This window comes from Bos grunniens, chromosome 2, assembly GCF_055505025.1.
Source record: "Bos grunniens cultivar Pamir isolate PY7600 chromosome 2, Bosgru_T2T1.0, whole genome shotgun sequence".
Taxonomy (NCBI): Eukaryota; Metazoa; Chordata; class Mammalia; order Artiodactyla; family Bovidae; genus Bos; species Bos grunniens.
The window spans coordinates 8,012,953-8,035,414 of record NC_141166.1 but is presented as its reverse complement, the minus strand read 5'-3'; the positions used below and the strand labels follow the sequence as shown (position 1 = coordinate 8,035,414).

At 48.0% G+C, this 22,462-nt stretch overlaps 1 protein-coding gene across 1 annotated transcript in view; it reads left to right on the top strand.

The window, feature by feature from the left end:
* Positions 1–1,782: 1,782 nt before the first annotated feature.
* CNR2 (cannabinoid receptor 2) overlaps positions 1,783–22,462 on the top strand; it is a 36,861-nt gene continuing 16,181 nt past the window's right edge. The window contains exon 1 of the mRNA XM_086328391.1: positions 1,783–1,919. The gene's annotated coding sequence lies outside the window, so the exon portion shown is untranslated. The remainder of the gene's footprint in view (positions 1,920–22,462) is intronic.

The following is a 22,462-nucleotide window of genomic DNA, read 5'->3' as shown; positions in this document are numbered from 1 at the left end:
CCTTCTTTCTTAATACCCCAGTATTTCTTCTCATCCTTACTGACAATTACTTGCTCCTAGGACTGCCCCCCCACACACACACAAGGGATAAGTTATCAAATGAAAGGCCTTCCAGAGTGGGGTTTGCTCAGAAGGGACCTGGGCTGGATCTAGAGCCATTTCTCAACTTCAGTGCTATTGACATGTTGAGTATGGATGTGAGAGTTGGACTATAAAGAAAGTGCCGAAAAATTGATGCTTTTGAACTGTGGTGTTGGAGAAGACTCTTGAGAGTCCCTTGGACTGCAAGGAGATCCAACCAGTCCATCCTAAAGGAGATCAGTCCTGAGTGTTCATTGGAAGGACTGATGTTGAAGCTGAAACTCCAGTACATTGACCACCTGATGCAAACAACTGACTCATTTGAAAAGACCCTGATGCTGGGCAAGATTGAGGACAGGAGGAGAAGGGGATGACAGAGGATGAGATGGTTGGATGGCATCACCAACTCAATGGACATGAGTTTGGGTAAACTCCGGGAGTTGGTGATGGACAGGGAGGCCTGGCGTGCTACGGTTCATGGGGTCACAAAGAGCTGGACACAACTGAGTGACTGAACTGAACTGAGGTGGATAATCCATGTCCCAAGCATGGTAGGCTGTGTGTGGCATTCTTGGCCTCCACCCACTAGGTGTCAGTAGGATCCCTGCCAAGTGTGACATCTTCAGATAGTGCCAGATGTCCCCTCTGGGCAGAGTTGCCAGATAAAAGTATAGAATGGCCAGTCACATTTCAATTTCAGATAAGAAACAATAATTTTTCAGCACGTGCAGGTCTCAAATATCACCATCCTATAATTTTGCTCACTGAATCTATTAACTCCACCTCAGGGCCAAAATCTCCCTTCTTGAGAATTACTGGCCAAATCTAACCCTTCAGGCCTGGATTGTGAGGGGCAGTAGGTGAAAAGATCTAATGAGATCATCAAAGGCCATTACCCCAGAAAGGCAAGAACTGTATCATACTCATCTATGTATCCCTAGGGAGAAGTAGACTCTCATTAAATATTCTATCTGAGATAATAGGTATGAGGGACGTTTGAACTCTATCAGGTTCAGGACTGGGCGTTGAGTACACACTCCCTGCCCTCAGGGACCCATGGTCCAGCAGGCATAAACTGAAAATGGTGTTTGATCTGACCCACTTAGCACGTTCAGATTTGACTTTGTGGTCAACACTCTAAAAATGGAAGCCACTACATAAAAGTCACGATTTCTAGTGTCTCTTAAAAGATGTGGTACATCTTCCAAATGCTTGGAACATCTGGCAATTAGATTTGCACTCCCAGGTGGCAAGTCTTGCCTGGAGCTGAGAGATGGGTCCCCGTTTTCCCCACCGTCCCCACCACAGTCCCTCTTGCCCTGTTCCAGCACCCTGCACCCATTTATATCGGTTATCTGCCTGGTGCCTGAAGGCAGTTGGATTTCAAAGCTCTGGTCTGATGGGAAAGAAGTGTTAGCATAGAATGTCCTGTTAGGTGATCTGTGTAAGGCTGGTACTTGATCCCCATTTTACAGATGAAGAAACTAAGGTTTAGGGAGGTTAAGTGAATTGCTTGAGATCATGACAGCAAGGCTGGATTGGAACCCAAATCCCAGGACCCCTGGGCCTATGCCCTGGCCAGAGATCCCCCTGAGAAGCAATTCAACTGCAAGGGCAAGAACACCGTGGCACCGGGAACCCAGAGGGGAAGTGGTGACAGGCACGGAAGACCAGAGCTCCCCACACTCACTCATCTGTGAGAAACCAGATGAGCGAGGAAGCTGGTTTGAGGAGAGCAGCCCCAGGAGCTCTGCCTGGGACACAGGGCCGGACCTGAGACACGCGATCACCAGCACTCAAGGTCCAGCAAGGTCAGGGAGCTCAACCACCAGACAACCGTGAGTAGATTTTGTTGTTGTTTTATTTAGGGCTTCTTCCTCATTCTAGAAAACCTGTGTTCTCACCGTACCCCTTCCCTCCAGGGTGGTAAGAAGCTGGGCGGACCTGCCTGGGGCCAGGGGATTGATGTTTCTGAGGACTCCTGCAGTTTTTCAGGACTAGCCCCTGGAAGGCTCATGGCCTGTGTGGTCCTCACCCTCTCAGCTAGGACAAGAATCAGCTCTCAGCTCTGTGTCCACCAGGGTCAGGACGCACAGTGGTGCTCGCAGCCTCAGAGAGCCTCGCTGTGTGCCAGGGACCGCTCTAAGGACCTTTCGTGGTTTAATTTTATTTAATCCTCACAGCGGTCTCCCACAGGTGCTGTTGTCATTCCCCACTTTACAGACGGGGCTCAGTGACTCACCCGAAGTCACATGGGCATTCAATGAGAGCGCTGGGCTTGAACTTGGGCATTCTGGCTCCCCGCACACTTCAGCCACTAGGCTCTCCTGCCTTACAAGGTGCAGGCTTAAATAGGAGATCATGGGCCAGGGGAAAAAAAAAAACCAAAAGACTAGGGCCAGAAGAGATCTTGGAAATCATCTGGTGAGTCCTGGCCTCCATTGTACAGATGGGGAAACTGACAGAGAGACCCAGCTTGCCCAGTGGGCATCTCAGGAGTGTAGTGTGGTCTGGTCCACTCTAGACCCAGGAGGCCAGAGATCCACTTCGCTGGAGGGTCCACTCAGCAAACAGTAGGGCTAACAGTGTACCCCGGAGTCAATGCCTGAGTATGAACCCCAGCATTGCCTCTACTAACCCTGCTGCTGCTGCTGCTGCTAGGTCACTTCAGTTGTGTGGCCTCAGACAAATCATGCCACTTCTCCCCCACTCAGCTTCCTTTTCTGAGAAATTCAGACCCGAGACCATCACTCACAGGCTCGTGGGAGGGTTGATGAGATGATGCCAGCACTGCCGTGGGCACGTGTGCTGGGCTCAGGGAGTGGCTGAGGTGAAGATTCTGACCTTCACCGAATCCACCCTGGCCCTGGACTAGAGATGAGGACGAGTGAGGCTGTGGGGCTGCTTTCCCCTAGAATGGGTAGCATGTGGACACCTTCAGGGCATGAAGACCAGGACTGAGGTGGAGGAGGGGCTGCGGAGGAACTGGGAGAGACCCCGGGAGGTGGCACCCCAACAACACTGGCCCCAGGTCTGTAACTACCTTCTGGCTCGCCTAGAGATGGTCCCTGACCTGCCCTGAGCCCAAGCATCCGTTTCTATCAGTGACGCACGTCCTTTACCCTTTGGTAGGTTAAGGTCAGATTAAGGTGGGAAAGGGGCTTCCCTGGTGGCTCAGATGGTAAACAATCTGCCCTCAGTGCAGAAGACCCAGGTTCGACCCCTGGGTCAGGAAGATCCCCTGAGGAAGGGAATGGCAACCCACTCCAGCCTTCTTGCCTAGAAAGTTCCATGGACAGAGGAGTCAGACGTGACTGAGCACAGCACACACACAAGGTGGAAAATGACAGCCCGGTTCAGCTGAGCGAAGCCCTCGGGGCCAGTCTTTTCTCTTCCCTCCTCATCTTGTTGCGTCTCTTCACCTTTCTCCCTGATCTCAGATGTGCATAAAATGTTCTTTTATACATTCTTACTAAAGCGCATTCAATAGGACTCCAAGCCCCCATCCTACTGAGCAAGTCAGAAAGTGGATCTCAGTGTGAACTGAGCTATCCCCTCCCCTACTCCTCACTCTTAGGGTCACTTACAGAGCACAGTGAGAGAAGCCATCCGGGCTCCTCTTATGATGAATGCCCCCTTGTCCAAAGGGGTTTGATCCCCTGAAGTCCAGCCCTCCTCCCTTCCCCTGTATGCCTGGAGCCCAGATTCTCTGCCAAGGCTGGAGTGCCCTGTGTCTTGGGTTCACCCTCCAGGGTATGCCACCCGGCAACTTCCCCCAGAGGTCCTGCTATCTCCCCAAGGCACTTGTAGGCCCCCAGCACTCACAGAACTCGTGACCTCGGGTGCTTTCCCTGCGTGGGGCCATCGCCTCTCTCCCTGGCCTTCGATTACAGGTGCAGGCTCCTCTCTCTCCACCCATGGGACACCAGCTTAACCTTCTCACTGAGCTTAGGTATTTTTTTAACAAAGGACAGGAAGAAGGGCTGTCTTCAAACAGCTTCTGCTTTCTGCCCCTGCCCCTGCTAAAAGTCCCTGAGCTGGGAGACACCAAGGGCACTCTTTGAAGGGACACAGGCTGCCTTACCTTATAGAGAAGGAAAACCAAGCCTCAAGAGCAATGGGGAGTCACTCAGGCTCACATGGCCAAGGAGAAGAAGAGCCAGGGTCCAGTCCTGCGCTGTGGGCTCCAAAGCTTGTGCTGTCGATCACTGAACCTTGTGGAGGACCCAAGTCTCCCCGATTAGTCAGACGACCTTGGCTGAGTCACATCTCCTTTGCAAACCTCAATCTCTTCAACTCTAAAAATGAAGCTATGGTAGGATTACCTACCCATCTCAAAGGAGTGCTTGTGCGTTTTCTGAAGTCACCTGATGCGAAGAGCCAACTCATTGGAAAAGACCCTGATGCTGGGAAAGATTGAGGGCAGGAGAGGAAGGGGATGACAGAGGATGAGATGGTTGGATGGCATCACCGATTCAACAGACATGAGTCTGAGTAAACTCCAGGAGTTGGTGAAAGACAGGGAAGCCTGGTGTGCTGCAGTCCATAGGGTCACAAAGAGTCAGACAGGACTGAGCGACTGAACAACAACAGCAACATTTACTGAGCATTCTAGTACAACATGCTGGAGCTCTGCTAGACCTGTAGCCTTACCTTTTTCAATTCTCGCAGCAGCCTGTGGGGGAAATGCTACTGCTACCCACATTTGAGAGGTGAGAAACTGAAATTCACCCAGGCATAAAGCCTTGCCCAAGTTCACACGGCTGGTCACGTGGCAAAGCAAAGCCCTAAACCCAGGTCTATCCGAATCCAGAACTGTGGTTCATTGTGACGAGAATCAGACAGGAGAACAGACGTGGTAAGTGCCTCCTAAGCACTAAGGTGCAAGGCGGGCCCAGGGTCAGCCCTCCTCCAGCAGAAAAGGACAAGACCTTTATTCCGTTTTCCCATCATATTCTGGAGAGGTAGGGTCTGCAGGGTGTCCTGCCCCGCCCCCGCCCCCCCCCCCCGCCCTCAGGCAGCGAAGGCCCCCAAAGGAAAGAAAATGGCAGACCAGGGCAGATAGATGGGGTGGGTCAGGCGGGGAGAAGCCTCCCCAGCGTCATCACACCCAGCATGGGAGAGAAAACTGTGAGTATTACATTCAAGCGGGTGACCGCATGGGTAGGTCGGGCATCCTGTGGGTTTTCCTGCTTCTCTTCTCCTCCCCCACCTGCTGATGCCCCCAGAGAGGAGGCCCCGGATCCGCTCACCCAGCGAGTCAGAGGCAGCCTCTCCCACCAAAGTCCCCCCGCCTTCCTCTCCTGGGGGGTTGGGGCCACCCCAAAGTTCCTCTTTGAGAATCACAGCTGCGTTCAGTGTTACCTCTGTCAGAACGCAACGAGTCCATCCTTTATGGGTCTCCAGGGATCTGTCTGGATCCTGGGGAATCTGAAGAAGCCAAAAGCAGGGACTGGGGCTCCGTGGACTGTCTCTGAGTCGTTGTATACAACACCCACTGCGCAGGTGAGGCTGCCAAGGCTCAGACGCAGCAGGTAAATGGCAGAGACAAGAGTCAAGCCCAGATCTGTCTTTCCACTGTTTTCCACCAGCTCATCCCAACAAGGAAGAAGCTATTCCAGAAGGTTCACATTATTAGAACATTTCCATTAAAAAAAAAATTAGTGAATAATTGTTTTGCCATTTAAAAGACATTTTTCTCAGTGTGAGAACTTCTTAAGGTAAATGGAAGAATTGGGAATTCCAGTGGTTAGGACTCAGCACTCTCACTGCCAGGCACCTGGGTTTGATCCCTGGTTGGGGAACTAAGATCCCACAAGCCACATGGCACAGCCAAAAAAAATTTTTTTAATAAAATAAATGGAAGAATCAAAAGCAATAGTTAGTGGTGATCAAATAAATGATACTCTCATGACTTCCAACCAGGCGGTTCATCTTTTGACCACTGGCGTGGCTTTGGCTAATACACGGTTTTACACTGATCTTCATCTTATGTTGTTTAATTCATACCTCTAATGAACCAATGATTAAAGAAAGGAATCAGGGACTTCCCTGGTGGTCCAGTGCTGAAGAATCCACCTTGTAGTGCAGGGGACCTGGGGTTTGATCCCTAGTCGGTAAGCCAGCTTGCCACAGCTAGAGGGTCAGTGCACCTCAACAAAGACCCTGTGTACTGCAACTAAGACCCAATGCAGCCAAATAAATAAGTACATTAAAAACAAACAAACAAACAAACAAACAAAGGACGCAAAGGGAACTCTGAGGCTGAATAAACAAGGAAGTAGAAGAAGGAAGATAATGACCTCACAGATTTGCCTCCAGATTTATCATTTGTATTTATCTGATCAAATTCCTTACATGGCTTACCAGGAAAATTCTGTTACGAAATGTCAAAGATGGTTAAAAAGAAAAAATAACATGTAGTTTTTATTTTCCTGTGTTGCACAGAAAAGTGATCTATACCTGCAAGGCATATGCAGAGAGGTGCTTATACATACGGACCTGAGAGCTATTTTATCTTACCATACAACAAGCATAACATTCTTTTTAAAAGCTACAATTCAGCTTTTTAAGCAATCAGATGCAAGAATGCAAAACCTCAACTCACATAAATGATCCCTCGAGGCTTTTGGGATCTCAGTTCTCGGACTAGGGGTTGAACTGGGGCCCCTGGCAGTAAGAGCGCCAAGTCATAACCACTGGACCACCAAGGAATTCCCCATGTCAGTCTATTTTAAAGTCCATTTGGTGCCTCCATAAAACATCATTTTAAAATTTGTTCAGCCAGCATGCATTTTCTTCCGTCATGAATTTAAAGTAAATCAAGCACATGTGTCACTGTAAACCATGGAGAAGTAAACTTTGTTTTTACATATTAGGCATATAAGTTAAATAAATGTTAAGGAAATTTCAGAAATAAGACACATTACAAATAGTACATTTGACTTAAAACACTTCCTTTTTCATGGACCATAGAAAATTATGACACAGTCCATATAATTCTCATTGGGGTTTGTAAAATTATATATTACTGTGAAATAGTTCCTGAGTCAGAAAAGCTGAAAGATGGTGTAATCCAATCACCTCATTCTGTTTTATTTCTCTCTTTGAAATTTTGGATATGATCCTTAAGTAACCTGGCAGAGAAAATGCACACAAGAACGATAAACATTAATGGCTAATACTGAACTTCCCTGGTGGTCCAGTGGTTAGGAATCTGCCTGCCAGCGCAGGGGACATGGGTTCGATCCCTGGTCTGAGAAGATGCCACACACCGCAGGACGACTAAGCCCGTGCGCCACAACCACTGAGCCTGCACGCTGGAGCCTGTGCTCCGCAGCAAGAGAAGCCGCCGCAGCAAGAAGCCTTCCCACCGAAACTAGAGAAAGTCCGAATGCAGCAGTGAAGACCCAGCACAGCCAAAACAAAAGCTACCGTTTACGAGGATTTCTTAAGCGCCAGCCAGGCAACTTGCTATACATTTTGTATGTATACCACCACCCTGTTCAGTCTTCACCAGCAGCCCTGGGGGGAGATAATTTCATTATCCCCATCTTACAGATAAGGACACTGAGGCTCAGGATAGTGAGGTAATTTGCCCAGGAGACCACAGATTTCACAAAAGGCAGAATCAGAACTCACATCTGTGACTCAGGGCTGTCTCTTAAACCTCTATCTGAAGTGAAGTGAAATCGCTCAGTCGTGTCCGACTCTTTGCAACCCCACGGACTGTAGCCCACCAGGCTCCTCCGTCCATGGGATTCTCCAGGCAAGAATACTGGAGTGGGTTGCCATTTCCTTCTCCAGGGGAACCTTCCCGACCCAGGGATCGAACCCAGGTCTCCCGCATTGCAGGCAGACGCTTTAACCTCTGAGCCACTAGGGAAGCTTTTGAGTGGATTCTTACCTGCTTATCACCTCTCTTCACAGAAGCAGGAGATAGAAATTCAGGTTAACACTCAAGTTACTGAAGGAATCAGTCTTGTTGGATCCGATCCCAGATCCCAGGCCAGAAATGCTAACGTGCTTTCCTCTTCACGGCCACAGAGGCCAGAAGCCAGACAGATTCCCCAAAGCACATGAACACACGGTATCGTAGAGGGCTATCTTGGAGCGCCCGTAAGGGTTAACTCCCAGATCGCTGGCCTCTCCTCATCTCTCCGTGGCTTTGAGTACCCACACTGAGTTTAATTTATCACCAGCCCCTGTCCAGCCGCCCTGGTGACACTCTAGCCACTCTGTCACCACTCACAGATCTTGGTGGCCTGAAGTCCTACGGACAACAGAGCCTCTTTGCTGGTGCCAGTTCCCTTAATTATAGGATGGAAGTCGTACCAGTTCCCTCACTGGCTTGTCCTGTAGAATGTATGTGTTAAGTGTAAAGTGTGTAGCTTGGGGTCTGGCCCACAGTATACAGTAAGCACTCACTCAGTGTTACTTTCTATCTTTGTCATGATCACTGGTATGTTTCAAGGGCTGAGCCTCCAGGGCTCTCCGCATCATCACCCCACCACTGCTGCCTCTGATCCAGGACCAGCCTCCCCTCCCGGGCTGCTGCAACCCTAGAAACAATCAGAATCAAGATTAGGGAGGGACCCCACCCTTTGGGATCTGAGCAAGCCAGAAAGAGGCAGAACAGCCTGCAAAGAAACCACAGGGGGATTCAGAATACTTACCACACGTGGTTAACCTTTTCCCACTCTCTGCTGTGCAGAGAAGCCACTGTAAAAACCCCTCAGCTTATTTTAATGGCCTTTCTGCACCCCGGGGTTACAACACCTTGCTTGTCCTACAGAGAATACTTCACAGGTGGAAGGGGTAACCACCCTCTTCCAGGTGTAATTAACAGTTTTAAAATGCTCCCGGAGAAGGCAATGGCACCCCACTCCAGTACTCTTGCCTGGAAAATCCCATGGACGAAGGAGCCTGGTGGGCTGCAGTCCATGGGGTCGCAAAGAGTCAGGCACAACTGAGCGACTTCACTTTCACTTTTCACTTTCATGCATTGGAGGAGGAAATGGCAACTCACTCCAGTGTTCTTGCCTGGAGAGTCCCAGGGACGGGGGAGCCTGGTGGGCTGCCGTCTCTGGGGTCGCAGAGTCGGACACGACTGAAGCGACTTAGCAGCAGCAGCAGCAGCAACAATGCTCCCAAACCCATCCACTCACCTCACCAGGCTTCCCAGTGACTCCTGACCAAGCTTTCACCAGCAGCAAGTACCCCCAAGGGTAAGGGGAGCCATAGACTCTTACCAGGCATTTACACTGTAATGATTGGTGGTGGTGGTTTAGTCTCTAGGTCGTGTCTGACTCTTTGCAACCCCATGGACTATAGCCCACCAGGCTCCTCTGTCCGTGGGATTCTCCAGGAAAGAAAACTGGAGTGGGTTGCCATTCCTTTCTCCAGGGGATCTTCCCAACCCAGGGATTGAACCTGGGTTTGATTGAACCTGAGTCTCCTGCAGTGCGAGTGGATTCCTTACCACCTGAGCCACCAGGGAAGCCCTAATGATTGAATTCCTAAAATTTTCTGTAGCGGGTTTTCTTTGAAAGAGAACAATAGAACTTTAGTCCTACTATAAAGATGAGGATAGAGACTTTCCTGGTGGTCCAGTGGTTAAGAATCTGCCTGTCATTGCAGGGGACACGGGTTCAATCCCTGGTCAGGGAAGATTCCACACGCCTTGGGGCAACTAAGCCTGTGCACCACAACTGTTGAGCCTATGCACAACCAGAGAGAGCCCGTGTACTGCGGTGAAGACCCAACGCAGCCACAGATAAATGAATAAATGAATATAAAGACAAAAAGCACAGAATCAAAGTGATGCCCTGAATCACAGAGGTGCTCCCTGTAGGCCAGAACTAAGACACGTTTCAGACAGCCTGCCAAGGCGCCCTTCTTGAGTCTCCTGGGATCTGCTAAAGCAGGAAACAGGGAAGGCTATGTACTTACAGTATTTGAAGAACCGCCCCCCTCCCCTCCAAGGATGGAGGTCCCCAGGAGAAAGGTACAAGACCCCACTGAGCATGAGGCTGATGGACCTCGACCTGGGTTCCAGGTGGGCTCTGCTCTCTGTATGACCTCAGGCGAGTCACTTCATCTCCGTGTGCTTCTGTCTCCTTGTCTGTGAATGAGAGACAGGAGAATAGAACCACCCTGCCCACCTTATGGTGCGGAGTGACTGAGTTTACACGCAAAGCCCAGTGCTCCGTCCACCGCCGTTAAGGTACAGTCCCTCAACCCTGTGATTCCACTCTGCCAGGTACGTGCCAGGCAGGCAGGTCAGGTTCTGAAAGCTTTTACCCAAGTCTTTTTGCCACAGATCCTTAGCGAGGCACTTTTGAAATGTTAAGCCAGCCATGCCCTTCTTGCTGATATATCATCCATTTTTTCCCCCTTAAAAGGATCGGTTGTATCGATGCGGGACATTTTTTTTTTTTTTTTAGCTTTTTCCTTATTTATTTATTTTTGGCTGTGCTGGGTCTTCATTGCTGTGCTCAGCTTCATTTCTCTAGTTGTGGTGTGTGGGCTTCTCTTTGCAGTGGCTTCCTTCGTTGCATGGCGGATCAAGGGCTCTAGGTACACGGGCTCAGTAGTAGCAGCTCACAGACTTCATTGCTGACAACTTAAAAATGATATTTAATCGACCTGTTACATGTGAAAGAGATAATGTGTTTTTCATGCCAATAATTTTGGGGGGCATATCTACCCCCCTTGTGGGATCCTCCCACATGTGGGATCTTTCCGGACCAGGGATGGAACCCACGTCCCCTGCATTGGAAGGTGGTTTCTTAGCCACTGGATCCTCAGGGAAGTCCCTGCTCCGAGCATCTTGAAGAAGGGAACCCTCCTTGGGGATTTTCACAAGTGTCAGAGAACTCCTTCAACCAATTCATCTGACAAATTCTCCTTGAGCAGCTTCCACAAGCCGGGGAGTTCTAGGCCCCCAAGACACAGCAGGAAGCAAACTAGACGATGAGCCCCAGCTCTTTTGGAGCTGACTTTTGAGTGCCCTGGCCCTAACGGTGGTGTGAGAGGCTTTGGTTAGAGGAAGCAGTCCAAGGAGGGAAGGTAGAAAAGGACACCAGGGAAGAGACTGTTACCTGGAGTGTGAGAAAGACCTCTGCCTCTCTCCAGACAAGCCGGCCTGGTCTTCATGGACGGGGTTCCAGCGCCAAGTGGAACATAGCATCCTGGCTTTGAGTTTTGACTCTACCACTTACAAGCCGTCTGACCTTGGGCAAATTCCTCCAGCTGAACCTCACTTTCCTGATCTCTGCTGCTGCTGCTGCTAAGTCACTACAGTCATGTCCGACTCTGTGCGACCCCATAGAGGGCAGCCCACCAGGCTCCGCCGTCCCTGGGATTCTCCAGGCAAGAACACTGGAGTGGGTTGCCATTTCCTTCTCCAGTGCATGAAAGTGAAAAGTGAAAGTGAAGTCGCTAAGTCGTGCCTGACTCTTAGCGACCCCATGGACTGCCGCCCACCAGGCTCCTTTGTCCATGGGATTTTCCAGGCAAGAGTACTGGAGTGGGGTGCCATTGCCTTCTCCTCCTGATCTCTAAGACAGTGAAAATAAGAACCTATCCGCAAGAGGAGTTGGCAGGATAAAGGAGAGAGGGCGTGTAGGTAAAAGGCCTCCACATAGTGCCTGCCACAAAGGAAGCTCCAGGGGACAGCAACAAACCCCCTTTCCTCATACACTTTAACCACAATGATATATCACAACAGACTGAATGCAGAAGCAGAGATGAGAGTCCAGCTGCTAGATAGCAAAGAGATCTGCCCCCCAAAATTATTGGCATTAAAAACATATTATCTCTTTCACACAGAACAGGTTGATTAAATATCATTTTTAAGTTGTCAGCTTTAGTTTCTAACCAGTCACTGTTTGAAAGACCTGTATCAAGGAAAGCCCTTGAGGATCTGGGCAACTTTCAAGATGGTAAAGGGGTGTTGAGCCCACAGAGTTTGAGAACTGTTGCTCGAGTCTTTCTCACTTGAGCTCTTTTGCAACCTGACAGATCCCCTCACCCACTCCCCGCCTCCACCCTGCCCTGCCCCAGCCCACAAGGTTAATTGCACAACTCACAAATTGAAAGGACCAAATGAGAAGGCTTTTGAGATCTTACCTGGTGCAGATGGACATTCTGAAAAGGGGACTGTTTTGCCTGAGGTGGCTACAGAACAGTTCTACTCAAAATCTGGACTGGAATCCAGATTCCTGTCTCATTAGCCCAGAGCTCGCCCCATAATTGCAGGCTGATGGGTGCTGGCTGCTGCTGCTTCTTTTTTTAAAAAAATATTTATTTGGCTGCGCAGGGTCTTCGTTGTGGCATACAAGATCTTCGATCTTCATTGCAGCGTGGAGTCTTAACCACTGGGCCACCAGGGAAGTCCCTATGCTGACTTCTCTGCCCCAGCCTGGTTAATAACCCACCAGGCTCCCAGGAACATTCTCAGCTTCCTGTTCACTCAGTTCCAAAAATTCTGAATGGAAATAGGATCTTCTCCCTCTGTTCTCTTAACGTCGTCCCCCCTCTGGTTCCTGTCTCCCAGGAACCAGGCCTCTGTACCCATACAGCCCAAGGGCATAGCAGACAAGGCAACTTGAGAAAGAGAGGAGAACGTTACAATACGTATACACCTTATAGGTGTATGTAAAGCCTGCCATCGGTGGCAGGCGAACTCTGGGCCAGGCATTGTATTAAGCATGATGTTTCCCAGCTAGTTCTCTTGCTTCACTGTCACTGAAGAAATATATTCTATATGTTATTCCCATTTTACAGGTGAGGAAACTGAGGGAAAGAAGTGAATGAAGTAAGTGACTTTATCTGAGGGCACAGAGCTAATAGTCGGCTGAGTCAGGGCTGGATCTCAGCCTGTCTGGCAGATCTGTTGGGGTGAAGAGATGAGACCGGGACTTCACCAGGCTGATGGGGACAGGACTAAAATCTAGGCCAGAGAATGCTAGCATTGGAGGCATGACGGAGTGAAACTGGTCAGAAGAGGAAAAAGACAAAAAGAAAAGAGATGTGATTTGCCCCTGGGATTAAAGGCAAAAGACTGCCAGTGTCTGGTGTCGCCTGGGCAGAGTCATGCACCAGATCCTGTCCCTTTATCAACTTGACTTTGTCAGAACATGAAGGCTTAAGTCCTGGCTTGGCCTGCCACTTGCTATAAACTGGGGGCAAAGGCCTTGCCCTTTCTGAACCCATTTGCTCGAGGAATGCCACCTGCCTCATATAATGGCTATGAGCCCTCCCCTGCTGTGCAAACTGTCAAATAAAATATACTCTGAATGTGGGCCTGATGGGTCCATTCTTTGAAAGGGAAGTTGCTGGAGTGTAAGGTAGTTGAAGGTGGGAGGAGAAGGGGACGACAGAGAATGAGACGGTTGGATGGCATCACTGACTCAATGGACATGAGTTTGAGCAAGCTCCGGGAGTTGGTGATGGACAGGGAGGCCTGGCGTGCTGCAGTCTATAGGGTCGCAAAGAGTCGGACACGATCTGAACTGAACTGAAGGTAGTTGAAAGAAGATATTGAAAAGACTCAACAAAATTGTCCTGTGGGTAGATTTCAGATTAGTTAATTTACTGAGTACTGGTTTGGAAGCTGTAAAGAATGTAAACAATAATATAGGACCCTGGGTCTTCAGAGGAATGAATAAAAGCACAGATTTCTGTACCCCCAGCCAGCCTCTTAGCATCCCTGGACCCCAATTTCTTTATCTATAAAATTCGGAAAATAAGATCAGGTTTAAATGAGATGTCAAAGAGAGGGCAGTAGTACAATACAAAGGCCCATCACTACTATCCTTCGATCTTCTTTTCATACGGCAGTTCAGGGGCCACACAGAGTTAGTGACTTCTCCGCAGAACTAACCAGTCCGAAAGCCAGCTTCGGTAGCTCAGATGGTAACGAAAATGCCTGCAATGCAGGAGACCTGAGTTCAATTCCTGGGTCGGGAAGATCCCCTGGAGAAGGGCAAGGCAATCCAGTCCAGTATTCTTGTCTGGAGAATTCCATGGACAGAGGAGCCTGGTGGGCTACACTCCATAGGTTGCAAAGACTCGGACACAACTGAGCAACTAACACGTCCACTTTCAGTGCCAGGTTCAAACCCTGAGTACCTGCTTCCTAACTTGGAATCCTTTTCTTTCTACTACATCATACTCACAACTCTACCTTTCAGTTAGGCAGCCAAGCTATTGCTCGTTTTAAATAATTATCTCATGTGGACGTCAAGCATGCAGATATTACAGGGGAAACATTATTGCAACTCAGCAATAAACTTGTGAACAGTTTTTAAAAAAGCATGCAGGTATTAATTTCCCCAGTTTCAGATGAAGAAACTGAGGCCCAGAGAGTTTGAGTAACTTGCCTTAAGGTCACACAGCCCATCAGTGGCAGAGCTGGGATTTGAATCCTACAATGATTCATTCCAAAGTCTTGACGTTTAACCTTCACTACAGTGGAAAGAGGCCTCAGGCTTCATGTAGCTCAGTTCCTCCTGGGAGGAGAGGCTGGAGATGATGCAGATGGATGAGGAAGGAAGATCGAGGGAGAATGAGTGTCCAGACAGCAGGAAGTAACTCCGCGGACCTCTGGGTGGGGATGTTGAATGGTGTATAGATAGCGGACTTGGGAGAGAAGCCTTCAGCCCCACAAGGGAGACTCATAGGGACTGGGTTTCTTCCACAAGCAATAGGCATTTAGAAAGGAATTATCGAGGAGACCTCAATAATCTTTCGCCCCAATTCTGTAAATTACAAATTATTTCCTAAAAGGACTGGAGGTGGCCTGTGTTATGAGTTAGAGCAGTGGAAATAGAAGCAAAGCACCAGAAACCCCTAAAAGGACCAAGAAGTAAATGAGGAACCAATCTTGAATGACCCAGCACTGCTGGCCTGCATTGCATTCAACTCGGAGCTTCCTGGCCGCTGAGGGGAAAGGAAAGATGAGAATCTGAAGAAACCCGCTTTTTTTCTAATAGACGTTCATTCATTCATTCAATAAGTTAACTTTAGGATACATAAGAGCCTACTTTTTACCAGGGCCCTGTGCTCAAGGGCTGGAAATCCAGGAGGAATATACTGGAGAAATCAGCTTGGAAAATAACCCCTTTGCAGCTCTTTGTATCTCTCCTCTTTAAAAAAAAAAAAAGTATATATATATATATATATTTATTTACTTACTTACTTACTTACTTACTTTTGGCTGCACTGGGTCTTCATTGCTCTGACGGGCTTTCTCTATTTGCGGCGTGTGGGGGCTGCTCTCTAATTCCAGTGCAGGGGTTGCTCGTTGCAGTGGCCTCTCTTGCTGCAGAGCGCAGGCTCACGCGGGCAAGGCTTTAGTAGCTGCAGCACTCAGGCCTCGGTAGTTGTGGCTTAGTTGTCCCAGGCCATGTGGAATCTTCCCGGACCAGGGATTGAACCCAGGTCCCCTGCATTGGCAGGCAGATTTTTAGACCTAGGGGAGTCCTAGGGCAGTTTCTATGCTCTGACTCCCATCAACAACCTTCTCCTCTGATTCATATTGTTGGAGAAATTGTAAGTTCCTTCCTCCACATGCCGTCCCACCTCCACGGCCAAATCCATTTTAGGAATGACTATCCTGGTGGTCTGTTTATAAGGTTAAAGAGCCTGGACATTTACCAACCTTCTAGTTAACTTTCTGCTTTTGACCTGTTGCTTGTGGTTCCCGCCTCTTTCCGGAAGTCTGGATCTGCGGGCCAGAAGCACTATGGTGAGAAGCTGAGAGTGAGGCTTAGGGCACAGGAAGACTGGGAGCGATGGGCAATATCTGCTGTGGCTTTGGAACGTGGAGCAGTGGCTTGGGGGCCATCGAACTGCCTTGCTTATGTGGGCTGAGTTCCAGCTCCATAGGGCTGCTTTGCTTAGCTCAGGCCCTTCATGAGAAGATCTCCACCAAGAATCTACTGCAAACTCTTTTTGGTGTAAGGGGGAATAGAATACAAAGATGCTGCTGCTCCCTGACCCAGATTCTATTCTCAAAATTAGAAACTCACAGTCCAGGAAGCAATACAAGGAATAGGTACAAATAATGGAAGGTAGGCGGTGATCCCTGCAGTAGGACTCAATAAGTTTCATCCATGTGGAGCAGTAAGAAGAAACCAGAGAAAGCTTCCTGGAGGAGGAGACTTTTGATATAGGGCCTGATAAAATAAATAAGATTTGGGCAAAGGAATATAGCCCACAGTCCAAAACTCCAGAAAAACTTGTGGCAATTGCAACCAAGTGCTATCAAGCACAGAGGGAAACTAGGAGAAGAAAGGGGTAAGGACGGCCTCATGACACTCTTCCTATGATTGGGTATAGCGCCAAGAGCCCAGCCAGCTGGGAAGCAAGTGGAGAGCCTAACTCTGATCTATTAGTAATGGATTATTTATGCAGCTCAAATAAGGTTGGTTTTGGGGCTTTTTTTTTCCAAAAAAAAAAAAAAGTGTCCCCTAAGGATGAATGAAAAACTTTATTTTCTCTTTTAAATTTTATTTATTTATTTATTTTTGGCTGCACTTCGTTGCTGCTCGTGGGCTTTTTCTAGTTGCAGCGAGCAGGGGCTACTCTTTGTCGCAGGGCTCAGGGTTCTCATTGTGGTGACTTCTCTTTTTGCGGAGCATGGGCTCTAGAGCGTGGGCTCAGTAGTTGTGGCTCACGGGCTTAGCTGCCCCACAACATGTGGGATCTTCCTGGACTGGGGATTGAACCCGTGTCCCCTGCATTGGCAGGCAGATTCTTAGCCACTGAACCATCAGGGAAGTCCTGAAGAACTTTCTAGATGCCTAAGTTCTCAGACAAAAGTGGAACAAGCCCAGAATCCTGTAAGAATTCTATAAACTAACTGTATTATTTCCTGCCTTTCATTGGACACATACTGTAAGCCACCGTACATTTTGTAAATTTCTATTATTTGATTGCACGATGGTGTGACATGGGTAGTGTTTCTCCTGGTTTACAAGTGAATGAAGCAGAGGCTCAGGAAGGTGAAGTAACTTGCCCAGCATCACACAGCCCACAAGGTACAGAGCAGGAATTGAATCCAGGGCTGGCTGAATCCAGAGAGGTCTGGTTGCCAAGCCTGTGTGATACTGGGATCCAACATGGTGAGTTTCCCAGAGGAGACCGAAGAAGTGACCCAGCAATCTACTTGCTTTGAAGATGAGAAAAGACCCAGATAGGAGAAAGGACCTGCCCAAAGTCACTCAGTAGCAGAACAGGGACTGGAACCCAGGCCTCCCCATTCCCAGTCAGAGATAAAAAATTATGGTTCCTGGACTTCCCCAGTGGGCCAGTGGTTAAGTCTCTGCCTCCCAACGCAGGGAGTGTGGGTTCAATCCTTGGTCAAGGAACCAAGGTCCCACATGCCGTGGAGTATGGTCTGACACTAAAAAAAAAAAAAAGATTGCTGCCAGTCTACAATCTCAGCTTCTCACTGCAGGGGTGGCAGCCACCATCAAAAGGCCAGGGCCGGCTCACTCACCTGTGACCCCAGTGCCTTTGGGCTTTCAGCACAGCAGTACAGAGGAGCTAGCTGGGACTGTGATGCTCTTTCACTTCACACTTTCAGTTCAGGTCAGAAAAAACCCCAGGTGATTCTTTTCTGAGCAGCTTCCTGGCTCTCAAGGCTTTTTTCCCAGACACTCGGCAGGAGTCAGAACTCCAGGTCCTGCACACCCACTGCAGAGTGGACGTGCTCTCTGGGGAAAGAGAGTCATGTAGTTTGGGGGCTTTGGCATTTTTCTTTGGTGGGAAAAGCACTTGGTTGGTTGTTTCTCTCCCTCCCACCGAATTTTTTTCCCCTTTATTATTTTTAATAGAAGGATAATTACAATATTATGTTGGTTTCTGCCATACATCAGGTGGTTTCTCTTTTAATATTACATGTGTACAAAGTCAGGTCACAAAATGGTTTTGAAAACCAAAACCTAATATTTGGAACTCCATTGACACAACTGATTAAAAAAAGAAGAAGAAGAAGAAGAACCCTTTCCTCCCCCTAACAAACACACAGACGTGAAGCCTCTGCTAACTTTGAAAGGACTGGTACCCCATCATAGCCTCCCCATGGACATGGTTAAAAAGCCATGGGAGGGGTAGGGGTGGGGGAGCGGCGGTCAGCCAGTTTGGTTTTCCCAAGGAGAACGGGACAGGTTTTGTCATTGTCATTTCACAAATGAGAAGAGGGGCTCAGGAAGTTGAAGGGACTTGCCCAAAGTCACATGACCAGCCATGGCAGAGGTGGAACTGGAACAGTGGCCGGCGCAGCAAAGCACCGAGTGTCTCTCTCTGTTTGGGGCTTTCAGACCAGTCTTCGCCCTGGAGGAAGGCTTGTCTAGAAGCCAGAAGCTCTGACTCCAAAAGAGATTTCTATCTGCTCAGAGGGAAGGCAGACAGGGAACTGGGTTTCCTGTGGCTCTGTGCATCCTGTTGTCGGATGTTTTCTTGTTGGGTCCTCCATCTAGAAGTCTGCATTTCCTGCCCTTACTTAATTTGGACAATAACCATAGGTTGGTGGTCACGCCAAGCCTGAGTGAGGCACCGATGCTGGCCACCACCATCCGAGCATCCCCCTTCTAGGCTGGACTCTGCGTGGGGTAAGCCATTCTTTAATGGGGGCGAGGGGGATGTTTTCTAAGGGAAATAGGGGAAGAGAGTTGGAGGGAAATGGGACTGGAGCTGCAGGGGCGCAGGGAGGAAGCACCCAGCAGTGGCAGAACAGGGGTGTGGGAGCTGATAAAGGCTTACACGTGTCTTCACTCATTCAACCCAGGGCTGAGAACTCGGCTGGCACCATTTCCGGTCTCACTCAGGGGTGGCCTTTGCAACATTCAGCAAAGGGTGTCAGTCTCAGGGAAGCACTCCTCTCCAGCTTTTCCAGGTAGGGTCACTTCTACGGGCACAGCATGAGGGTTTTGATTGTGGCTTGGGGGATGCAGATATGCAGTCTAGATCCCATTTTGGTGCTGCCTTGTCTGACTTAGAAAACTATATCCCCAACCTTAGTTTCCTTGATGGTAAAACGATAGCGGTGTATTAAATGAGAGATTTTCTATCTGTTCCTTGGAGCCTGAGGGCTCCAAAGAGGAATCCGGGCTGCCTGGAAGAGCAGACATAGGTAACATGAATTCGGCTTTTATCTGACTTATGAATACAGGTTTCTTTGAGGGTAAAAAGCATTCTGCTCTCTAAAAAATTAAAAAAAAAAATAAACCAAACCCAAACACTGGATTATAAGAGCTGCCACTCATTAAGCTCTTACAATGCACCAGGCACATTATTCTTAACAAGTTCACCAAGCAGGTTGAATTATCCCATTTGAAGATAATAATAATAAGCACTTCCATATGTTTTATTAATTTACTTAAATCCTCACAAAAACCCATTTTACAGATGAGAAATGGGAAAACGGAGGCATTAGGACCTTGAATAAGATCACCGGGCTAGGATTAGAACCTACCCAACGTGATCCCCTTTCCCTTCACACTCTTACTGTTGTAGGAAAGGGGACTCCTTCCAGGGCCTGAAACTGGGCTCTTGTCTAACACTCGGAAATGAATTGTCTGAGGAGACACATGTGCTGACAAAGCAAGAGATTTTATGGGGAAAGGGCACCCAGGAGGAGACCAGGAGGGTAAGGGAACCCAGGAGAACTGCTCTGCCTCGTGGCTCACAGTCTCAGATTTTATGGTAATGGGATTAGTTTCCAGGTGGTCTTTGGCCAATCATTCTAATTCAGAGTCTTTCCTGGTGGCACACGCATTGCTCAGCCAAGACGGATGCTAGCGAGAGGGATTCTGGGAAGTGTATGGACACACGGTGTCTCCTTTCGACCTTTCCCGAACTCTTCCTGTTGGTGGTGGCTTATTAGCTCCATATTCCTTATCAGGATCTCCTGTCATAAAACAATTCATGCAAATGGTCACTGTGGTGCCTACCCAGGGTGCGCGGTTTCAGTCAGTGTGCTTCCCCTAATATTACTTGGGATCTGCTGCATTGGAGACAGCCGCTTTCCACCCAAATGGGTTGCATTCATTAAGAAGTTTTTGAAAAAAAAAAAGAAGTTTTTGAGCATCGACCATGTAGCAGGCATTGTGCAAGGCACCGAAGACCCAGAAATAATGAAGGCTCAGTCTCTGACCTTGACAAACTGTGTGTCCTCCTTCAAGTAACATCTCTGAGCCTCCATTATCTGTACAATAACAATAACCACAGTTCTTCTATCAGAGGTTGTATGGATTACATTAGATGGTAGCTGAGAAAAAATATTTTGTAGAAGTTAAATTGCATAACATGTTGGTTGGTGCAGTTATTAACATGGCTGCAGAAAAGACTAATCAGAGCAGGTTATAATATACACAGAGTAAGTCTGGGAAAGTGGTGTCTGACTGTGGTTCGAGGAAGACTGCACAAGATAAAAGATGAGTCCAGAAGGAAGATGAACCGGGAAAGGAACCTCTGGGGCAAAGGTGGGTAGAAAGCAGAACTAGGACTTCCCTGAAGGGCCAGAGATTAAGACTCCAAAGCATGGGGTGTGGGTTTGGAGCAGAACTATTTGAGGAATGGTTAGGCAAACAGTTGAGTCCAACTGGGGCTGCCAGTGGCGGCTGCAATTGAATACTTCTGACTCTGCTGTCACCAGAAGTACAGCACGCTGGGGCAGGCTAGCACTGTCCCATGAGCCACTTGTCATTTTAAATGTTCTAGTAGTCACAGGAAAAACTAAGTAAATAAAAAGAAACAGGCAAAGTAAATGTTTTTATTTAGCCCAATTTATCATCTCGGGTAATTAGTATTAAAAAATTACTAATGAGCTATGTTTCTGTCTTTCTTCCATACGGTCTTTGAAATCTGGTGTGTATTTTACACTCAAAGCACATCTCCATTCAGATTAACCACACTTAGGGTACCGGTGTAGACAGAGCTGGACTTGTACCACAGTTCTGACTCTTGGCCATCCCATGGACTGCAGTACGCCAGGCTTCCCTGTCCATCACCATCTCCTGGAGTCTGCTCAAACTCATGTTCATTGAGTCTGTGAACCCCAATTCTCACGCTTAAATAACTAGGTCATCCTGAGCAGGTTCTAAGTTAGGAACAGCTCAATAAAGTATAGAGATCTCTTCTATACTTCTTCTACTTCTAAGTATTTTTAAAAAAGATTTATTTACTAGCCTGCAGTGGGTCTTAGTTTCAGCACACAGGATCTTTCATTGCAGCACAGGTTTAGTTGCCCCTCAGCAGGAATCGAACCTGCGTCCCCTGCATTGCAAGGCAGATTCTTAAGCACTGGGTCACAAGCTAAGTCCCCTATTTTATGTATTAATTCACTAAATCTTTATAATGAGGTTACCAACATTATTTGCATTTTATAAATAAGGAAATTGAGTCCAGGTTGCCCAAAGAGTTTATCATTCCTAAGTCTTCTTCCTCTACAAAGTGAGCATAAGCACACCTACCCTGGAGGTTATTGTGAGCGAAGATATGAAAATGCGGTTAAGGTCTTCCCACTCAGACACACCAGGAAACCACTGCTCAGAAAGCCACAGACATCTCTCGTCCCACCTCCCACCTCCTGAGAACCTCTAACAGGACCAGACGTAGGGTCTCACTTGGGGAACAAAATTTAAATGAGTGCCAGAAAACTATAATAAATCCTGTTTTGAATATTAAGTAAAATATTTAAACTTTATAAAATACTATTGTGTTTCAATGTAGCTATTTTTCCACTTTTCAATAGTAACTACTTTTTAGTGTTTTACTATTTAATGTTTCGAGACCGAAAAACAGCCAGTAAAGAATACACAAGACATCCACAGAGAGGAACAGTTTTTTCGCTTTGCCTCAGGCAAGGTATTGATTTCTAATCTAGTGTGGAAAAAATCTGCCCTCCCTCCTACTTCTCTAGTTCCTCTGCCATTATCTTCCAGCTCCCTTTATCTGCTTTATAAGACTTCTACATTCTCCTAAGGGATTGGACTTCTGGCTCCACGTTGTGTTGGTAAGATTTACCCCTGTTGATGAGTTTAGTTCTAGTTCATTTTTTACTGCTTTATGTAGTTCTTTGTAGGCATGTACTATAACTTATCTATGCATTTTCCAGTTGGACTTTTGTGGTTGGTGGTGGTTTTTTGCTATTTCAAAAATGCTGAAACTAACATCCTTGAACATTTTCAGGCGCGGAACTGGTGCATTCCAGGGCAGTGGCTGTCTTTAGCTTCATTAGATTTGGGGAAACTGCTCACCAGTGTTTGTGCCAACTCACACCCCCATCACAGCACTGAACATTTGCCCTCCACACCTCTCCAATACGCAGGGTGTCAGGTTCATTTTTTGGCTGATCTGGTGGTAGTGA